The sequence below is a fragment of the Bombus impatiens genome, unplaced genomic scaffold, assembly GCF_000188095.3.
Source record: "Bombus impatiens unplaced genomic scaffold, BIMP_2.2 scf_0276, whole genome shotgun sequence".
In the NCBI taxonomy this organism is placed as follows: Eukaryota; Metazoa; Arthropoda; class Insecta; order Hymenoptera; family Apidae; genus Bombus; species Bombus impatiens.
In genome coordinates, this window is record NT_176695.1 from 277595 (window position 1) to 300238 (window position 22644).

A 22644-nucleotide genomic window follows, 5' to 3' on the forward strand; every position below is an offset into this window, starting at 1 on the left:
TTTTTTGTACTACGATAAGGATCGAATTAAGACAATTTTTCATTTTTACTTTCTCTCATTCCACTGGTTGTGAGAAATTATGGCTATTTTACTCTTAAGCATAATCTTTTATGCCCCTCTTAAACCCTGAAACAATTTCTCAAATCATTAAATTGAGGATTCAATTAAGGGACAAATTAATAAGACACATTCCGCGTATTAATCGCGTTATAAACTTTAATGTAATAGAGTAATAAGTCTCTCGAAATTCATTTATGAAAGTTGGGAAACTTCTTCGGTACTTTATTCTGGAATACATGATATTCATTACAAGCTTAAAATTCATTTTTTAATACCTTGTAATTAAAAGGCGAGACAAAGGAGCTTTCTCCTTGGTGCTCTTTCAGTTTTTCATTCTCCTCATTGATCTATTTATTTAGAGTGCTTGTGCTCGAGCTACGGGAATGACTCGATGATTCTTCAAAATCACGGAGCAGAAAAAGGATAATTCAGCCCCGTCTGTTCCTCTGGACGAAGCTTAGTTCGCACCTTCAGCATTTATGAAAAGCCCCTAGCGCGTCGAAACAACTGCCGAGCTGGTACACGCTGCTTTAAGTTCTTCAAATCAGTACGTATCCACTCGACGGTGCTACTCCGCAACTTTGATCTCGAGAAGGAACGACGACTCGAGAGCGACAGAGGCCGAGGGGTTGTTGTGTACTTTGTGTTTGAGCCTATTCATAGGTAGCGCGTGACCCATATTATACAGACATGCGCGTTCTACTTTTCTACTTACGAACCTAAAATTCCTGTGACTAAACGAATTCGAAAGTTTCGAATGCTGGACGAACAAGTAAGATTGGAAGAGAAAATATCTAATTTGTTTGTGTAAGAGTGAAGGGTAAGTGATAAGTAGATGCTGATGTTTATGTATTTATGGGAAATGTAAGAATAGACACAATATATAAATAGACAGAATGTAAGAATAGGCCGTGTTCCTAACCGTCTCCCTTGGTACTGCAATGTCGCAGACAGATCGTCTTACATGACCGTCGAAATATACACAAAGTTGCGATAAACGTATAGTTGTCGTCAAGCAGCGAGTTCTCGAAACATCGATTCGCCTTCGGTCCGTTATTTTATCTACACAAAAAAGGTGGCATACGTGATCATAGGCACGGACGGTTGCGAAACCCGAGCGTGGTGGGGGTCGTCTCCCAGAGAAGACAAAGGACAAAATCGAAGGGCAGTCAGTGGCAAATGAGGATTCAAACCGAATGCATCGAGAGGTTCAGAGGAATAAAATCGAGGTCGCTTAGTCAAACGAATACACCGAGAAATATCACAAAATTGGGTCGAATTACAGTAACAAACTAATTGTCTCATTGTTAAATCATTTGTAATGTGTTCATTATAATTTTAAATATTGTTAAATATACAAGTTTATATTAACCCTGTTAATTCAGTGTTACAATCATTTGAACTACTTCTGTTACCCTAATCGAAACAGAGGAACGACTGATTCGCGGCGTCGATTATCAGAATCGTAGCGAGAATTTACGCCTCTCGCTGACGCGTTTTCTTCGCGATTGCGTCTCTCCGCGGACGGTCGTAATACAAAAATATGTACAAAATGTCCAAGGCTATTAGAAATGGCTTATGATATGATCAGAGATGATTGTCTCTTTTGCGAGTTAGAAGCTCAAGAGCTTTTCTGTTATCTGGATGCCAACAGTCAAGTGAAACGTGACTTGTCGGATTTTGAAGAATATGCATTTCAGTTTTCATATTTTCAGATTTTCTATTCCAAAATAATAAATACTAAATAATCACGAATTGCATAGTTTCTGAAAAAGTATGCAAAGAAAATCAATCGCTCAGTAATTCCCGTATTTAATTTAAACCCTATCAAACTTTTCATAGATTTTTTTAGAATGATAATAAAACGTCAAGAATAGTTGATGTATTTAAAACAGCTTCAGTGAAATCCAGCAAAATTGTGGAGAAACTGCGGAAAGCGTTTCTTTCATAATACAGTTCTTTTAAAGAACTATTACGTTTTCCAACGGAGTATGTTTGCATAACGTTAAATGCTACAAGATGAAGACTTTTTCGACGAGGCCGTACTTTCCAGAAGACGCGCTCGTAAGTTCGCGTATAGCACGACTGAAATTCAGTTAAACTGTTACTCGAAAGCGGCAGACTGTAAAGGTCTCCATGGAAACTAGCTCCTTTTTGCGAAGTAGATTCCTTGGGGTCCGTATTTATGCAGCATAAACGCCACACCGCGTAAGATGTCACAAGCTTTCGTCTAAACTTCACCTTTAGGAGATGACTAATCCTCAGACGTACTTTCGAGCAAGTTCTAATCAGCTTCCTGTAGTTGGCCAACTTTTATGAAGTCTAGAAACATATTCGTACGAAGCGGCTGCATACTATCTATTAAGCTTCAAAGATTGAATAATTTTGAAAAATATTTGTGGAAATATCAAGTCTTCGGAAGTACAACCAACTCAGTTTCTACAGTTTCTTTCCATCCTTCTTTCTTCTTTCCTCCTTTCATTCACTTCTTTTTCCATGTTTTACTTCATTGCATTCCTCCCTATCTCTTCCTATTTTTTCATTTATCTGACTTTCTTTCATTGTGCATCACTTTTTACCTTGCTCTGTCTTCTTTTCACCATGCTTTACCTTCTCTTCGTTCTCTCCATACCTCAACATTCTTCTTCGTTTCTTTCGTTTTCTTTCTTTTCCTTGTTCTCCTCATATCTCAGCATCCCTTCCCTTCTTTTTCTTCCCTTAATCTTCCCTTAATTCTTTACCCACCGTTCATTCCCGCATTCTTTACCTTCCATTCCATTCCTTCCCGTATTTTTTACCCGTCGTTGTGATCCTTCCCCATTCTTTGCTTCCCTGAGAACTTCAGCTTTGGTGTTATTTACATTGGATTATAACATAATAAGTTCGGTCACATAAAAGAATATATTGACTTTAATACTAGAACTACAGTTAGTTAACACGAAGCTATTTCTATCAAAACCAGTGAAAATGACTAGTCTAAAAAATACGCGATAATAGAATATTTCTATATTTATTGATTTATTACTTTCTCACAGAAGGAATTGCATGTTATGTAATACATTTTTGATATTATTAATCCATTTAGGACCATGAGCTCTAAACGCGGGTTGACCCATTTCTAAAATTGTAGAATCAGTCATTTTGACTGGTGTGATATTTACAGCGTTAGCGATCTAGCGATCGATCCGGAATTTTCCTGATAACTGATATCATCATATTAAATGATAGGCAGTAAAAATTTTAAAAACGTGTGGTAAATTATACAAAACGCGAAAACTGGTTAATTGGGGTTTTATAAATAGATTGCAGTCATTTTGACTGGTCTTGGTATAAGTAGCCTTGATACAAAATTATTTTCAGTTTGATTACATAAAAAACAAAATAAAATTCACTATATTATTCTTTTAGTTATCGTTGTGAAAGTCGTTACATCATTACGGAAAAAAATATAATATGAAATGGAAATTTTAAAATGAAATTCTAAAACCAGTCAATTCGACTGGTGTGGTAGTTCTAGTGTTAACCGAACTTATGTCAGTTTTTTAATACCTGCTGTTACGCCACGAGGCTCACCACAGACTGTATTTCTAACCGGCACTCGCGGTCCTACAGTGTCGCAGGCAGATCGTCTTATCTGTCCGACGGAACATATACAATGCATCGACGAGTGTATAACGTCAATCCACATCAGAGACCAGGCCGCTGCTCACTTTAAAATCGAAGATAAATATGTGGCGGCACTCGGCGACAATGTATATTGCCGAATGAACCATCAATATCCCAACGATCCTTCCGCCGAATATTCGAGAAGATGGCGTGCGTGGCGGCGATCGCGGATGCCTAACAAATTCAAGGATAGTGGGGATATTGAGGGGTGACAAAAGACAAATAACCGAATCCGATCGGAAGTCGAGTTGTAAGAATCAGTGTTAAAAAGTTACGCCTAGAGCTCGGAAGAAAAATTGTGAATTGTGTTAGAAGAAAAATAAAGTTTTTTTTCACTATTTTTTTGTTGTTGTTCTCTTGTGTTATTTTACGTGACAAGCGCATAGCTGTCACCAAGCAGCGAGTTCTAGAAACGTCGATTTTGGTCCGTTACTTTTTCCACATAAGAAGGCGGTATACGTGATCATAAGCGCGAACGGTGGTGTGACCCGATCATAGTGGGGGTCGTCTCCCAGAGAAGACAAAGAAATGATCGAAAGCAAGCAGTCCCTTCCGACGAGTCAAACGTTATACATCGAGAGGTCTGACAAGTAAAATCGAAGTCGCATAGTCCAACGATTTTTTTGAGAGATATCGTAAAGTCGAGTCAACTTTCTGTAACATATTTACTGTATTCATTGTTAAACAATTTGTGGCGGGTTCATCATATTATTGTCAAATATACTATTTTATGTTAATCTGTTAATACAGTTTTAAATTCATTGAACCACCTCTGTTATCCTAATCGAAACAGAGGAACGACTATTTCGTGGCGTCGATTAGCAGAATCGTAGCGAGAATTTACGCCTCTCGCTGACGCGTTTTCCTCGCGATCGCGTCTCTCCGCGAACGGTCGTAACACCTACCTTTGGTTAAACCATATTACCAAATATATACTTCAACATTTCGTTGTTTTCACTACGCGTTCTGGTTTCGTCGTTTCGTCGCTGTTCCCACGAGTAATACCTGTCTGTCAAACGTACAAGATGAATCACCTCGGGCGACGCGGCGTTATTCTTAAACGGCACGCGCGTGCAACTAAGTCGAGCAGATATTGTTACAGGAAAGGCAAGGCCGGTGTCGATTTTCGTAAATCATCACGTATCAGCGGCTCGCGATTTATTACACCTATAATGGAATCGACAAGCGGCTGCTATTTATCGTGCCATCTATAAAATTGTGTGTCGTTGGAAGTACGATGGAAGCACGAGCTCGTTATTTACGAGCGTCGCTCTTAATGGGCTAGAAGTATTTCAGCGTTAACAAATTATCCACACTTTTAACGCGTCCTCAACTTTTCTTCCACGTCCTCTCCTAACTTATGAAACACTGTAAGAAATTGTACAGCTAGTCTTCGTCTTCCATCGATACTCCAGTTTGTTAGAATTGATTTGAGGAACACGTGCGTCGGAGATTATATTGGAATAGATGAATTCTGACTTGTCAGAAGTGAAACCGATCACCTCCATTTCTTGACAGTTTCTCAATTTCATTACATAAGTCCATGATGAATTTTCAATTCTTAAAAAATAAATTGCTCATTCCACGAGTTCATTTATTCTTTAATTAAAGGTTAATCATGATTTACCAACCCATCTTCTACAACAAATACTTTAACAAATTTTAATAAAACAGTACAACTACTAAAATTTTCATTTTCTAATCAATGTTTCCCAAAAATTAAAAGATTAGATTGATATATCGTTACTAACACAAAAGAAAAAAATATAGCACATAGAGTCCTAGTTTTATCAGCAAAACCAAAGTCGAAGTTTTCACACCGATCGACTAAATTACAAAGAAAGTTTCCTGGGTGGAGGACAATTTACTGATCCAAGAAAATATGGAGTCGAAGGAAGTTTCAAAAGAAGTTCGGAAAAACAAACGCCAAAATTAATCTTCGCCGCAGCGCCAATGTACTTCACGACGTTTAATTCAAGAAGAGTCTCAACTAAAGAAACCTCGTCCCTTTTTTTTTTCTTTGCAATTCGAGCGAAAGTCACTTCTAGAACCCTTCTCCGAACTTTCAATATCTCAAAGTGGCTGCGCACAATTTACCTTCGCGCGATGCTCAAGACCTATTAAGTCGATTCGGCCGAAAGAAAGTTTGAGAGCGTGGAAAGGACAGGGAAAACGAGACGTTCAGTTAACGAACGAGAATCAGCTCCACTCAGTTTCCACTATAAAATGGTCTCCACCAAAATAACGTGCATGGGCGTCGAATTACGTTCTCGCAAACTTACTTATAATTATATGCCAGCCAGCGCTATTGGTTGCCCTAATTGGATCCGCAACCGAATGCGAGATAATCGAACCAAGGGCCAATTTAAGACGCTGCCTATATGCTGCGCTGGTGAATCTCATTAGCGTCGACCGAAGGATTTCGTGAAAATAAAAAAGAGACAGATCGAGAATGAACTTCCTTCGAATTCTTCGAGTCCTTCCAGCAGAGCTGTTTCACAGTTCAGGAAGCCGTATTTCGATTCTGCCTTCCGAAACCCGGTTACCTTATACCTTATGCGCCCTATCCGCCTTGGAAAAAATATCCTACACAGGATTATAAAGAGTTATTGAGAATATCGAGATTGAGGGCGGGAATGTAAGAAGATATGCGTTGTGTGTGAGAGAAGGTTGTCGTTGATGGTGACTGAATAACGTTTTAATTGTCCCGATGGTTATAATGACTGAAATACGAATGTTTATGCAAATTTATGTCTTCAATTGTGATTTTTATTTCGGTTAACTATTTAACCATGAACCACATATCAAAATGTTCCTTGATTCGCGAGATTTAACGTTTTAACGACGGAATATATCAATGAGCATCATATGAGATAATCACATTAGAACTTGATTTGATATGAAATATTAGGTTGTCCGAAATGTTCCTTTCGTTCTATAAGGAAATAATAGACGCACAATGTTTTTTGTTTTATATTAATTTATTGAATTATGCACGAACATAATAGAAATAGAACGAAATGGATCGTACCTAATTCAATAAAACAATATAAAACAGAACTTGTTGTTCATCTATTATCACCTTATGAAACGAAAGAAACTATCGGACAACCCAATATAAGTATTTCAAATAATACGTAATTTAAACAACGCGAACTAAATAATTTAGAAATAAGAATCAGAACCTCTTGAACATATCCTAAAATATTCAAAATCATTCGCTAAAAACTTCTACTCACAGCAGAAAATTTTTCCGTCGATAAGGCATTAATAATTATTTCTATTAAATTGAATATATTATTATATCTTTATCATTATCAATATTTATGTGCATAAATTTCCCCTCTTCTAAGATTTTTGAAAATTAGAGGCGGGAATGTAAAGAAGAAGTAGAAGCAACAAAGGGTAGAATACGAGGAAGGAACAATATTTCACGGTGGATGCGCTTGATCTAGGTTCACAGGGTGAAAGTCGACAGATAATTATTTTCCAAGCGTTTCCGTCCGTGTCGTGGAGTGAAACGCGACTCTTGCGAAATCGTAAGGAGGATATTAGGTAATGCTTTCCACCTAAGATTTATGAGGCGAATGCCTCGACACGCAACCACCTTTCTAGATATGAAACGCAACTTGGCAGAAGCCCAAATTGCCGAACGTCTAAAGACACCGTGGATTCTTATTATTTACTGGCGCGCAGTTGAATTCACTTGCTCGTGGCGCACGCAAATTTCCAGCGGCTCGCTTCCAGTCACGGGACCTGGAAACGGTGCACATTTTTCTCGGGCATAAATCTTCTCCGTGGAAAAACGGCCGGTTAGGTGAACTTCGACTTTCCTCCAGTTCGAATGGAGAATGTCAGAACCGTTTTACAGAGGCTGAGTTTGACTGTTGGCTGGAAATATGGCGCAAATCCTCGAGAAGGATTTGAGTTTCGATGCCGATAAGATATTATTATAATGAAGAAATTTTGGTATAACATCTTTTTACCTTTATATTGTTATTATTTTAGAGAATTCGCTTTGACTTATCAGATTAATGTACATTCCTGTCTATAAATATCAGGACACTTACCGGTTTCATATGAATCATATACAGATTGCATATATTCATGAATTATTCATAACGGTATAATAAGTTTTTGATATTTCAGTGTCAGATATAAGCAGTGTCACGGGTTAAGTTCCATAATTTCAAACTATGCTGTTACTCGTACCATAAAAGTTGGAAATCCAACGACTTTTATTGAGAAAAAAAATTAAGATCGCCAAACTATCCTTTACGATCACATAGATTTCCATCGATATATTAGAACACTCAAAGCATTACAGATATATCACACGCGACATTAAATTTGCCAGTGTACGACTTCTGCTTGAACAATTTCCACTCATTAATTCACGGATCATGCAAGTCTGAACGTTTTACGACTTTCTGCTTGTTTCTAGAAGGAACCGTAAAAAAGAAACTATACTTAAAAGAATAAGAGCAATCTCTTAAGATCCTCTTAAAGAACTCTTTAAACAGACCGCCATGAAATGCATTCTACTTTACCATTCTTCCCAAGAAACGATTCGGTTCACCGGTCATAGTTTACCTCGATCCCGCTTAATTTTCCTCATAACCATTATTCTTCGGAAAAATCACGGTCGCTGACTTTTTTCCATAGCTTCAAATATTCATATAGCGTCTGGAATGCGTTATTTATCGTAATCTGATCGTTCCTCTATCTTGTTCCTCTTTGAATTACAAATAACAGAACGCTGGATGATCCAAGCAAGTCACAGGATCAAGGATCTCTTTCAAACAGAGCGTGTCCCTTTGCGACAGAGCACAGTCGTACGTGCAGAGACTCGTCTCTGATGCGATTCACTTGACACGATTGCATTTCGGTGATGCGAGCGAATGCGTCCTGTTATTGCAGAAACGACGCAGTATACACGAACGTAAAGCTAACACAGAGAAATGCAGACAGTACAGAAGATCGGTTGCAACGAGCTTTAACCAAATAATAGCTGCAATCAGCTTTGTAACACATCTTCGGAACAGCGGTGATGAGTCATCCTGCATAATCCATGTAATCCAGATCGAGACCGTGACCACAGGGTTTTGTAAATTAAGCTGCTTTCAATTAGCCCGTCCACTGGACCGAGCCGAGCCGCTTTAAAAATTGGAGGTGAAAGTACGCGACAAAGCAACCGCTCATTTATTCCACCGGTTTACTCCATTTTTTTATTGCACCTGCCGCATCAAAATCACTGAATCTAGATATGTATGGTTTTTGAAAAAAAAGATGAGACACAAGTGGTAAAGGGAGACAAGAAATGGTCGTATTTTACGCTTCATAGGACTTTTGGTGTATTCCGATTCTGTGACAATATATTTCTTTCAAATATGTAAATGCCGACATTATACAAATTAATAATTGGAAAAAGTGATTTTCATCTTTATTCGATATTTTGAGAACGTATGTAAATCCTTTCGCATGGATTGGTATAATTTTCTTGAAATTTTGAGGATCAAAAATGAGTAACATTCTATTTCGTCAAAACAAAATTCCACTCTTCTGGAGTAAATCAAATTTATAGATTTTTCAAGTTCATAGATTTCTATCTCGTTTCAGTAGCTTGAGAGCAAAGGGGATCATCAAGTTCTAAACTTTTCCATAAAGATAATTCGCATCGTATGACTACATATTTGTAATTTTGAGAGAGAGATTTAATAAGTGCGAAAGAAGGAAATGGGGAAATTGCATAAAAGATATAATCTCGATTAAAGCAAAATAAGCAAATGAAATTGAATGTCCAACTGCAATTTACATAAACAAATGTAGGAAGGTTTGGAAACGTCGCTCCGTCTGGGCGCGATGCAACGACCAATTTCCTGTAATCTGCTCTCGACGAAGCGTTATCACGAATTCGGCGTAACTGCTGTCGTTGACAGCGCGTAACTAAATATCCGTAAAACGCATTGTTTCGCGATCGACAGCGACCGCGGTTACATCGTTACAATCCCCGATTCCGCTCGTGTTCCGCGCACGCGACACGTCCAACGCGTTGCCGTGTCGCCAACAAATTCGTACACGCTCGCGGTTCGTTCGATTTTACCAATTGCCTGATCAATGGTTTCCGTTATCGTTGCAAAAATATTTTATCTTACACCAACCAACAGAGATAATGAGAGACTCCTTCTCTTCTAAAAAAAAAAAGACTAAATACAACAAAGGAACAAAATAAACGAGAAGGTATAAATGCTAAAAAATATGCCAATTAGATGACGTTTTTAGTGAAGAAGTATATAAATTCCCATACAGAGTATTATGAAAGAAGTTATAAGTACTAGAATAATTTATTTGAGCCTTTAAAATTATCGTAAGATGGAATTTCCACATATAATTGTAAATACTAACTATAACTCAAGTTGAGCAAATTGTGATTATATTTTTGTACATAGATTTATGGATTTCGGATAAATCCATTTTTATCAAAAAAAAAAAAAAATAAACTATGGTTGGAAAAGATAAAAGTATACTGTACAAAAAAATAAATGTAACGAATTCAATGCATATTTACCACTCATTGTCTTTTTACATCTGCAGAGGTAAAAAAACGCTGGAAGTCAACAGTATTCGAATGATAAATACCTGTATTCCTATTTTTATTGACAAAATCTTCACTTCCAACGCATATATCGAACTTCAAAATAGTTGTAGCATCTCGAGAAAAGAAAAAAGCAGAAAAAAAGAAGAAAGGAATGGCAGTAAGCTTTATCAAAAGCAGGGTTCCCAGAGGGAAAGAAAGGAGGCTTTCAGAACGTGTTAATGCCTGAACCGACTGTGTTCACTACTCTAATCGCAAAGTTCGCGAGTTTTTCACGCTGAAGAAAGAAAGACGAGCATGATCGTATCTGGTTATGCTAGGGACGAAATCCTGGAAACGAGATAACAGGACGATAGAACGAAACGTCCGAGAGAAAAGTGTCTCTTATGAAAGATTCGATAAAAAAATTGGAAAAGAGAACAGTCGTGCTACACACAGGCAAAGAGTGTATATGCCGCAACGAAGAACTCTGGTTAAAAGAAGACGCACAATTTACTTCGCTCAGAGCAGCACAATTTCGACGTGGTCGTAGCTTCAACAAGCCGTGAACTGAAACTCGCGATTCTTGCTACACCTCTGACACTATGAATCGAAGTTTTTTCCTGGCGGCTTTAATAAACCGTGCACGCGAAACGATTGTTTTTCCGCAATGTTTTCTCCCTTGTTCAGCTTATACCGCTCCTAACACGATGAAATAATGGTGAAATAAGCTGGTGCATACGTTAAAAGTACTCAAGGAACTCAACAAAGAGAGCCATTCAACGTTCTTCGTTATTCCACGTCGCTCGACGAACGAGCTTTCCTTTCCATTTGTTTAATAGAATCGACAATAACGTCGATAATTAGGATATAATGTAATTATAAAAAACGTATTAACAGTGCAATGTGGTGAAAGGTTGTTCGATATTAATCGCAGAAAGGCGGTACCGTCTGTAAAGGCGAATTATACCCGTGCCACTTCGCGGACGAACAGTGAATTAAGTCCAGCTATAGCCAGACACGAAAAAGGCGTATCCTTCTGGGAAGTCGAAAGCATTGCCAAAGGATGGAAACCCGACCTAGTATAACTACAGTATCTGAAACCAAGCCAGTTCTACCATCGCTATTCATATGTTCCATTTCTTTTACCCTTTTTCCTCATTTTCTTGCGAATATTTCAGCATGATGCAATAAATACCATGATTTCTTCGGATATTATATGTATCTTTTATTAAAAGAACTTTAGATATTTTAACGTAGTACATATTTCGCAATATCCTTTTACGTGGATCGGTTTAATTAATTCCCTGTAAATAAATTGACATATCGATAAATCTTTTAACCGTAAATTTCCTAGAAATCAGTTCCTATTTTTCTTAAAAAAGAAATTTTTAATATATATCCAAACGAATGTTCTCATAACATAGTAGATTCTTTGATAAGTATTCCAGAATTTCCCCCGACTTTTGGAAAAATACAATAAAAGTATCATTTTGAATATAAATGATTCGGTTTACTGATAGTGTGAGTAAACACGTGCATATTGCTTACAGAAAATTAACCATTAACTACTATGTTGATATAAAAATACCTGGATGTTCTGACAAGATTCTGAAAATCTCTACACAAAGTAATAAAAATTAAAAAGTAAAAAGATTAAACTTACGAATTATAATTATAAGATTTCACCTAATTGAAACGTCTTTTGTTACTTGAAAATGGAGTTATGATTATATTTATTACATTTGAGATACTCTACAATGGCAGTTAAATATTAAGAAATCTCCAAACCTTTCCTTTTGCTTTCCTTCTGCATAAATTTCCTACAGAAACTCATTCTCGTTTACTACTTCCCATATTCACCCGTTACTACAACGAAGGCGTGGATTACTTTATCGATTACATTGGATTCATATCCAGAAACACACCATGGCATCGAGACGAACAAACATCAATGTACTCGTCTCGAACGCTCTCCTCTAACGAGTTTGTCAAGTGATTAGACAAATTAGTCGTCTCAAAAAGCAGTCGTCTTTCTCAGCCGGCAATTACGCGCACAATCGTGAGCGGCCCGTCACAATCATGACTCGCTTGTTAACGGGAGTGGGTACTCTCGGGCCCGTTCTCGCGCTGATAATGGAACTTTTCAATTGAATCCCCCGCGATTATTCCACGTTATCCTGAATGGTTTACGATGACGTGACGCGCGAACAATCTCGGTCGATCGAGCGTTGTACGAAAACCGAAGTTGGAAAAAAAGTAGAGGAAGAAGCCTCATTCCTTCTCGTCTGCTAATATTTATTCACGAGAAATTACATTTCCTTCCTCGATAAGGGAATAATCGCTAGTTCTACTCGGAACTACCTCCTCCAGTGGAGTTTCAATCGTGGTTACCGTGTCCTCACCATTAAACACAGCTAGAAAATTCTTGCTTTTAACTAAAGAACTCGCGAGCCATTTCGTCGACTTTCGATGAGTATTTGAATTTCATTAGACCTGACTTCTAAATTTTGCATATGGGGAATAAACTTTATAAACGACGATTAGGGTAATAGTTTAATATAATAGTTTTAATAACGTAATATTGTGATGGAGAATTAGGAAAAAAGTGTGTAAGAGGTGGAAGCCGAAGAAAAATTCTTCAAGAGATTAGAGAAATATGAGAAATTACTGATTCAGATAATTCTAATAATTAGGAGCTCGAGCTAGTGTCTCGACTAACCGAGTTATACGAAGTAGATAAAAAAGTGCTGTCTTGATATGCAGATTCTAATTTTTGTTAGATACGCTTCACAGTAGTCCAACCTTTGCGGATTTTATTCATCGTAGGAGAGGAAATTTACAGGCCTATATAATATATCTTCATCGCATTTGTAATTATAGTGAGATAAAAAAAAATAATGACTATATTTAATAAATATGATATTGTAATAATAGTGAATATATTGGAATAAAAAAGAATATTGAATATTAAGTACTCTTTCCCAAAACCTGCATGCTTTTCATATATTTTCTCTTTCCATCTAAAACTTTGATGGAGATTTTGCATCTCTCGTTCATACGACAATTTCGAACTCTTGTTTCACGCCTCCATCAGTTATAGATCAAATATTCTTTATGTGCACCCCTATCATTCTAATGGAAACATTATTTACTTACTTTTTCATTTACTTCATATCAGTTCTATAATTTTCATCTAATCCTTGCGATCCTACAACCTGCATCTATTTATAGATACTAATGGGTTGGCAACTAAGTGATTGCGGATTTTGTCATTAGGTGGTAATCACTTAGTCATCAACCCAATAGATGTAAGACACAATCCATTAATTCGCCTTAATTAAAAACAGAACAATCACTTTCAACTTCTACCTAGTTCAGAATCAGTGACGAATCATCTCGTAAAGACCACATCCGTCAGTAAATACGTGTATTTTTCCATTTTGATCTGATTCTACCGATGCGAATTTCGGTAAACATTTGTATTGGCTTCAGAAACACTCGGATATTATTAAATAACCTGGGTATGGAAAGTCAGCTTTCGTTCGAAAAAGCTAAACATGTATGTAGCTTACGCAAATATGCATATGTTTCCAATGCAGAATCGGAATTTTTCGAAATTAGAAAAAATGGGACTCGCCGACTTTAACGTTAAGCGCGTGACATTTCAGCGTTTTCGCTGTTAAAATTGCAATACCTTGAAAAATTGCAAAATTTAAAAATTGCAAAACTTGATACCTTAACTGAGTACAGAATGTTTTTTCACTTCTATATGATTTACCTCTGTATTTGGTGATATCTAACAATAGAATTTGATTTGTGGCTTCTTTAAACATTAATACTGCAAACTCCATAGAACAAATTATAAGCGAGATTGAAGAATCAAAAGAGTTGCTTGGATACAGATTTCTGTGGATACAGAATCTGTCGTGTTTCCTCAGCTTCTACAATACAACCTTCAATTAACTCCATACTGTTGAGGTTGATTGATAGAAGAACGAGTGGATGAATTTGTAATAGAAAAATATATTGAAATAAATAAAGGTATAAGTATAATGTATAAGTTTATGCTGATCCACATCCTCACTCTCATAGTGTTACAATACAATAGAATCTATAGAATATATATATTTATAGCAAAAGGAAATTACCAAAAAGTTAAATAAATAAAAATCTATAATGTACTATAAATAGAAATCTATTTATTAATTCCTTTGTTCCTAGGCTTTGTAACCCAAAATATAATTTATATTCAAGGACACAATAATGTGAACCTCTTCTTATTTAGAATATTTTTGTTTCACTAAATTCTATTTTCTGAGTAACAGCGGTCTCCAGGTCACCTCAAGATGTTTTTATTGAAGTAATTACTTCAACACATACTTCCAAGTATCTACTCTGAACGTTACTGTCATAATTTGCTTAATCCACAATGCACTGTGCAGAAAAGCCTAATTTATGGCATCCTCGAGTGTCTATCGCTTTTCTTTCCTAAGTCTCATAGTACAGAAACTGAATGATCGTTTGGGACATTTGAATTTCAGCTTTCTACACATAATCTAAATAAAAGTTCTCGTACCTACTATCTAGAACTAGAAAGAAATCCTTTGAGATTTGGCAGTATGCATATCTATTTTTATGATTATATTGGTTTTATCCAAAGTAACGAGTTTCAGTGATTTCCACAAGTAAATATTGAATCGATATTGAAAATAGCCTTAATTTTCCAGGGGATTCGTTTCCAACTTTGAATGTATAGTATTCGGTTGTCCGAAAAGTTTCTTTCACTTTAAAAGGAAATAATAGACGCACAATGTTTAGTTTATTGAATTATGCACGAGCATAATAATAGAAATAGAACGAAATGGATCACACTTAATTCAATAAAATAATATAAAACAGAAATTCTTGTTCATCTATTATCACCTTATGATATGAAACGAAAGAAACTTTTTGGACAACCTAACAGAAATCAGATGATATATAGCATCCACCAATAAGCCTAACGAAGGAAACGTATTGTCATCAAGTAATTGAAACTAAATTTTCAGCATTCGTATATCGACTTTAGTCATTTCAACTACAGTACGATTGAAAATCGGTCTTTTGGTTACTGTTTGCTGATAGATTCAAGTCGAAACGTTATATCGTAACGTTCCTAAAGAAAGAAAAATCGAGCACGATATCCGCGATAGAAAGTTTTCTATAGTTTCGGCGAATTTATCATCAACAAGAAAGGGGAACTGTTCGGAAGGACGAGCATACAGGAAACTGTGTTTTAAAAGTTCCACGGAGTAGGATATAGAGCATAACGTTCGTGGGATAAAGAATATTGAGATTCGCGGATCAACTTCGAAATGGCTTTTTCTGAACACACTGTGGAATTAATCACGAATCTTCTTGGTTTCAAGAGTTGTGCAACTGTCCTTGTATATATAAATCAAATTGATCAGTTCTCAATCTCAATTGAGATTGAGATTGTTCGGTTTCTGAAAAATTGAAAACTAATCGTCAGACTGAAAATATTTAAGCATTCATCACAATTGCGGATTTTTATGTAATTTTATATTTTTATCAACGTAACTTGAGAAATGGAACATATATACATAAAAATTTAATTCATCCATTAAATTTTATAATACATATCTCAATAGCCATATTTTTTTAATTTTTGTATATTGTGTTTTTTTGAATTTCTCATAAATACATAAATGTGTATAATTACACATACACAAATCTACAAGAATGTGAAAAGAAACAAAAGCGAATTAAATAAGAAATGTTTTGCAACATCGAACTAATCTACCAAGAATTTCCAAGTGAGCTATTTGAAATTCCAGCGAAACCGCGAAAGCGAAAGAAACAGCAATGTAATCTTAACCACGTGAAACATAGTTTCGCGTCGAAATTTCGACGAATCTGTGGAGAACGAGCGTCTCGCGTGACGCAAGGGTGCATTATTATCCACCGGTTAATGTATTAGGAGCGTAGCTAATGGCGGTGATGGCGAGGGCCGCGAAGACAGGGCGTCTTCCAAGTGCCTTTTCTTGTTCCGTGCTCGATATTTTGTCCACGTGCTGCGAGCCTGACTTTGTCGAATCGCTACCGACGATAGGTGTCTTTAATCGACGAAAACGTAAGAGGATCGACGCTTAAGCTGAAATTAAGAGTCGAGACGCGTGCTCTTGTCTCGGGTGCAACACGTGACGAGAATTCACGAGTAGTTTCCCTGGTTTCGTACAGTCCTCGCATCATTTTGTATCGGAAAGGGACGTAACGTATACGAATGCTCGCTGGATTGCATGAACATACGGTGTACCCCTGAATACAAGTTTTACGCTGGTTTCGATAAAACTTTAATATTTAGTATTCATCATGCATTTTTATTCATTTTCGTTTGTATTTGTTCTATTTTCATAAAATTTGGCAAGTGAAGTTAATTATATCTTTTCTATGGTTTTCACATTTTTCCAAATTTTTTTAAAGTCACGACTTCTTTTCGTAATAGCTAAATAACCCGTGATTTCCCATTTTAATTGTACGTTGTAATGAATTTTAAATCATTGTCTTCTATTTATCAAAAAAGTCCTTTGTAACTAATACTGATTAATTTGCCTCAGAATCAGACATTTATACATCTAAATCAACGAGGAAAGTAAGACACGTACTGTTTTTACATAAATTAGGCTAATTCCACGAAAATAGTTATTTAATTACTCGGTGACATCGCGCGAAAAGTCGACAAGCTGTTCTCGTGCAGTATGCAATTAATTCTTGCTTTAAAGGGAAAGAAGTTACTATACACAATTTTACTTAGCATCGCGTTAGAGTACATATATTGTATATTAGGATTATAATCACATTTCCTTCAAAACTGGAAAAATTTAAGTATTCATGAAAAGATATGATGAAGTAGAAAGTAAGTATCCGACATGTAAGATGCAAATATTAAACATTCTATTAAATACCGCACGCAATTTAAAATTCATCATTTATATCAAATATTGAAGTTGCATTAAAAATAAAAAATGTTCTATTTTTCTTGAGTGGGAGTGTAAAAACTAACGGAGGGGATCATAAGACAAGGGGTTAAAAAATCTTGGGTATCTCATGTTTAAATATATTGACGTCATATTTAAGATATCCACGTATTTAAATACCATAAATATATTTAAAAAATATGTCATCGAATCCCCAACATAATTCAAATTTTTCTCAACGATTGAAAAGAAGATCTTGGTAAAAACTCACCGATTTTTCGTCGTTGCCTGGAAAAGCCTGGCATAGCAATCATCACGCAGTTCGCGGAGAAAATCCCAGCGTCTACTATTCTGGAACAAAGATCGTTCTCCTATTAAACGCCAATTAGAAATTAGAAATAGTTGGAATGACCATCGAATGAAAACAAATGGTCGACTTGTCGCATTTAAAGAAGCATCGAAGCGCAACAGCGACCGTGGCCCGTGCTGCTGTGTAAACTTTGGCACGTGTTGCACCGGAACTTCGTAGCGTTTAACGGTCCGATAAAATCTCAATTATAGTCGCTGGCGTGTCCTATGAGCTGTTGGCGATCGTGCACGTCGAGCCACACGGTCAACGAACAGACATGATTGCAATATACCGCTTCCCAGTCGACTTTATTCCCTTTCGAGCTAAAAAAAATTACTCACTCCTAGTCCTGATATTTCACTACATATCAATAAACATCACGTCACTGTAAAATGTTCTACATTGATCAATGCGATATTAATTGTATAGTGTTATAGGTGAATGAATTTATGACCTATCCCTCTGAATCATTTTCGTTTTTCGTTATTATCTGTTTATCTTAAGAAACATTTTTGAAGGTTTCACAATAGCGAGAGAAATGTTGTGTAATTTCGTGGAACATATTCGCCAGTCATATAGGATTAAGCGTCGTTCAACGGCAGTTGACTTCTGTCAAGTTTATGTGCCGTTAACTTAGCCTTAGTACCGGTGCTTCCAGATTCGAAATATACGACTGGACGCAAAGTAGTAGTAGTACGTAAACCTTTGACACGAGTGTTCTATTGTTCCCAAGAGTTCAGAATAATAGGTACAAATTATTAGATAAATGCTCTATGCGCCTTTAAAACTGTTAAGAGTTACCGAGGTTTAAGTAAGTTATAACATATCTTAGCACTGTGCTCATTGTGAATAACAATTCACACGAAACTACACATAATATTACAACTCCTTCGATCATTTCTCTCACATAATATGAAAAAGAATTGGAATAATCACCTAAAATATTCTAACTCTTTACAAATGGTTTAAGACACCCATAATCCTGTGACATACCTATACGCGCCATTCCAATCCCTACACCGACGTCCAAGATGTTACGACCGTTCGCGAAGAGACGTCATCGCGAGGAAAACGCGTCAGCGAGAGGCGTAAATTCTCGCTACGATTCTGATAATCGACGCCGCGAATCAGTCGTTCCTCTGTTTCGATTAGGATAACAGAGGTAGTTCAAATGATTGTAACACTGAATTAACAGGGTTGATATAAACTTGTACATTTAACAATATTTAAAATTATAATGAACACGTCACAAATAATTTAACGATGAGACAATTAGTTCGTTACTGTAATTCGACTCGATTTTATGATATTTCTCGACGTATTCGTTTGACTGAGCGACCTCGATTTTATTACTCTGAACCACTCGATGCATTCGGTTTGAATTCTCATTTGCCACTGACTGCCCTTCGATTTCGTCCTTTGTCTTCTCTGGGAGACGACCCCCACCACGCTCGGGTCTCGTAACCGTTCGCGTCTATGATCACGTATGCCACCTTTTTTGTGCAGATAAAATAACGGACCGAAGGCGAATCGATGTTTCGAGAACTCGCTGCTTGACGACAACTATACGTTTATCGCTACTTTGTGTATATTTCGACGGTCATGTAAGACGATCTGTCTGCGACACTGTAGTACCAAGGGAGACGGTTAGGAACACGGCCTATTCTTACATTCTGTCTATTTATATACTCGGGGCGTAACAGCAGATTTGGCGAATCCAAGTCTGACATTACATATAATTTTAACATGAGAAACACAAATATTTTTTTGTCTTGACTTTTGTCAATTCGTTTTCATTGCACGAGTGCATGTAACTCAAAGTTTATAATTTATATCAAATTTTACTAAAAATAACTACTAAAAATAAAAGATATCTCAATAATTTCGGACAGAGATATACAAATATACAATCTTATACAGAACAAAAAAAGAACAGAAGAAGATTTCGAAATTTGTCTCTGAGAATATATGCTATTCATAGAATACGAGATAAACATCGATGTAATAGATTATAATATATTGGAATAAAGACATCGTTAACGGTAGTGTAATTAACGGGAGCGGAACTTGATGTAACTCCTGCGAAAATGCAGCTGGCTTATCCATCGATAAAATCACAATTAGAGGCCACGACGTAACATAGGAAACAAGGTGTTCGTGAATCGATGCGAAAGCGGCATAATCGTCGGACAGATAGTTGGGGAAAACAAGGTAACAGGCTTGGAAAAGGGCAATTACCCCGCGAGCGCATTGGTTAATAGCACGGCCGTTGCAATTTTCCACAATAAACCAGGATATCAGACAGGAAATTTAAGCCTTTATGTAAAGATACCACGTTGAATCTGCCCCAAGTTTATCTCGCCAGCGTTCGATGGCCATGGTCCAAGGGGCCATTTTCTTCGTATTCGCCACCGGTGCCTGTTTTCGATAGCGTTCCCAGAATGGTCTATGGTTTCGACAGTTGTGCCGGAATGTGCGTGTCTAAACGGTGTCTGTATAGTTGCGCCTTTATGTTCGCTGGAATTCAACGTGCGAGCAAAATAATGAAAGGAATAGAATCCTATGCAATTGCTTCTTTGTTAATCCTGGATATCTTTTGCACGAAAAGTGTACCGTTACTCGTGATTGTTGCAAATTACAATTCTTTATTCGTTTTTTTTTTTTTTTTTGTCATAGATGAGTAACTCTTTATATTTTCTTTTTCTACAGTAAAATGATACGATGAGAAATTTCTCAGTAATGTTTGTGAAGACGAGGTTCTAAAGATTTCCTTGCGTTTGGTAATCTTCGAAGTCGCACATTTGGCGACCAACATAAGCGGACACAACTTTTGGTAAGATGGAAAGAACTTTTGCAGTGATTATAGCCAGTTTGAGAATCTCGCATGGAAGATGTTATCATATTCGAGAACTATGAATACGTCCCGGCTCTGCCTAAATGACTGGTGTAACAACTGTAACATGTGTACTATGTACATTCTTTTCAATGATTGTCTTGAAGTCGATACTTTCTATAACGAATAAACACGTTAATGCATTAAGTTCGCAGAACTTCTCCGCTTCTGTTGGTGAACTTGCATGCAATAGAATTGTTTATAGCCATCCTGTAGTGGTATTGAGCAATAGATACAATTCTCAATCTATAATCCTTAGCCAACTGTACATTAACTAAATTGAAACTCAAACTCTATCTGGTCAAACCATTAGAAACTTTCATTTGTTATCACTTTCACAGAGATGAACTTCTTCACCACATCTAACCACTACCTCTCATGTAAAAAAATTTTTTCAAACAATATATAGATGATACAGAATCACCTTACGAATACTGCCACTCTCACATTTACAATTCTATTTTTAACAATGCAGATAAAAGAAAATCGATGACTGTGATTCGTGTAACTCTTTTCTCTATAAAGCCTAACACATTACAAATACGTGACGTTATCAAAATTAAAATATTAACACTAGAATTATCGATAGTTAACACGAAGCTATTTCTACCAAAACCAATGAAAATGACTGGTCTTCAAAAAATACGTAATAATAGAATATTTTTATATTTATTGATTTATTACTTTCTTACAGAAGGAATTGCATGTTATGTAGTACACTTTTGGTATTGTTAATCCATCTAGGACCATGATCTCTAAACGCGGGTTGACATATTTATAAAATTGTAGAATCTAGCGATCGATCCGGAATTTTCCTGATAACTGATATCATCATATTGAATGATACGCAGTAAAAATTTTAAAAACGTGTGGGAAATTATACAAAACAAGAAAATTGGTTAATTGATAAATTGAACTGATAAATAGATTGCAGTCGTTTTGACTGGTATTGGTATAAGTAGCCTTGATACAAAATTATTTTCAGTTTGAATACATTAAAAACCAAATAAAATTCATTATATTATTCTTTTAGCTATCGTCGCGGAAGTCATTACACATCATTGCGGAAAAAATATAACATGAAGTAAGAATTTTAAAATAGAATTATAAAACCAGTCAATTTGGCTGGTGTTGTAATTTTAGTGTTAATTGCATTAATAAAAAACAAAAATCCTTTCGGCCATTTCCCATATCAAAATCTCAGGTTCCCAAAGGATATACTTAATCTTCGCTTAAACACTTTTGTTTGGATCTCCAAATTCAGGTATCCAAGTGCCTCATAACGGACAATCCAGATTCGCGAAGTGGCCACGAAGATGAACGCACGCCAGCCAGGAAGGAAGGACAATTTCCCTAAAATGTTACTGTGACGTATTGGCGGTGCGAAACCGGTCCCTTTTAGGTTGGTTGCTGGTATTTCCAGACATAAAAGACAGCCTAGACTGAATACTAAAAGAGATGGAATTGAAGTTTTGGCAAATTGAAGGCATCACTGCTTGCAGAGAATTTTGATAAAAGGTTAAATGAAATTACAATGTCGAATATTATATATGTCGGGTTATCATTAGGATTTAAGGCGCGTAATGATTCTTCGTTTGAATTAGCCATTGTTTTACGAAACAGAAAATATATTTACGCGAATAAACAAGATTTTACAAAATATTATGAATAATGAGTTTAATAAATGATAAGATTAACAAACGATAAGTTCAACTACTAATTAGATTAAAGAATAATAAGTTTAACGAACAATAAGAGGAACAAATAATATGTCTTACGAATAATAAATTTAAGGAATAATGAGATTAACGATTGATAGGTTTTACGAATAATGAATTTAATTATGAGTTTAATAAACGCTATTAACAATGTTCTTGGGTTCAAACGAATCCACGGTCAACGGGATAACTCTTTACTATGCGTAGAATAATTTTAGACACAAAATACGATTGCTGAGACGCTCGGTAAACTGCTCAATGTATCACTTTCCAAGGTGATCACACGAATGCATATCTGATGAAAATCTTTTTTGCTATACGACTGTATTTGTTTGTTATATGCTCGCTGGAGGCATCGAGAAGGTTCCAATCGTTGTTGCTAGGCAATTTCTGTCAAAAGTTTG

At 36.3% G+C, this 22644-nt stretch overlaps 1 protein-coding gene across 1 annotated transcript in view; it reads right to left on the minus strand.

Moving 5' to 3' along the window:
- Window positions 1–22644, minus strand: part of LOC100748844 — a 403660-nt gene that overhangs the window by 273454 nt on the left and 107562 nt on the right. Inside the window, exon 3 of the mRNA XM_024367091.2 lies at window positions 17552–17631. The gene's annotated coding sequence lies outside the window, so the exon portion shown is untranslated. The remainder of the gene's footprint in view (window positions 1–17551; window positions 17632–22644) is intronic.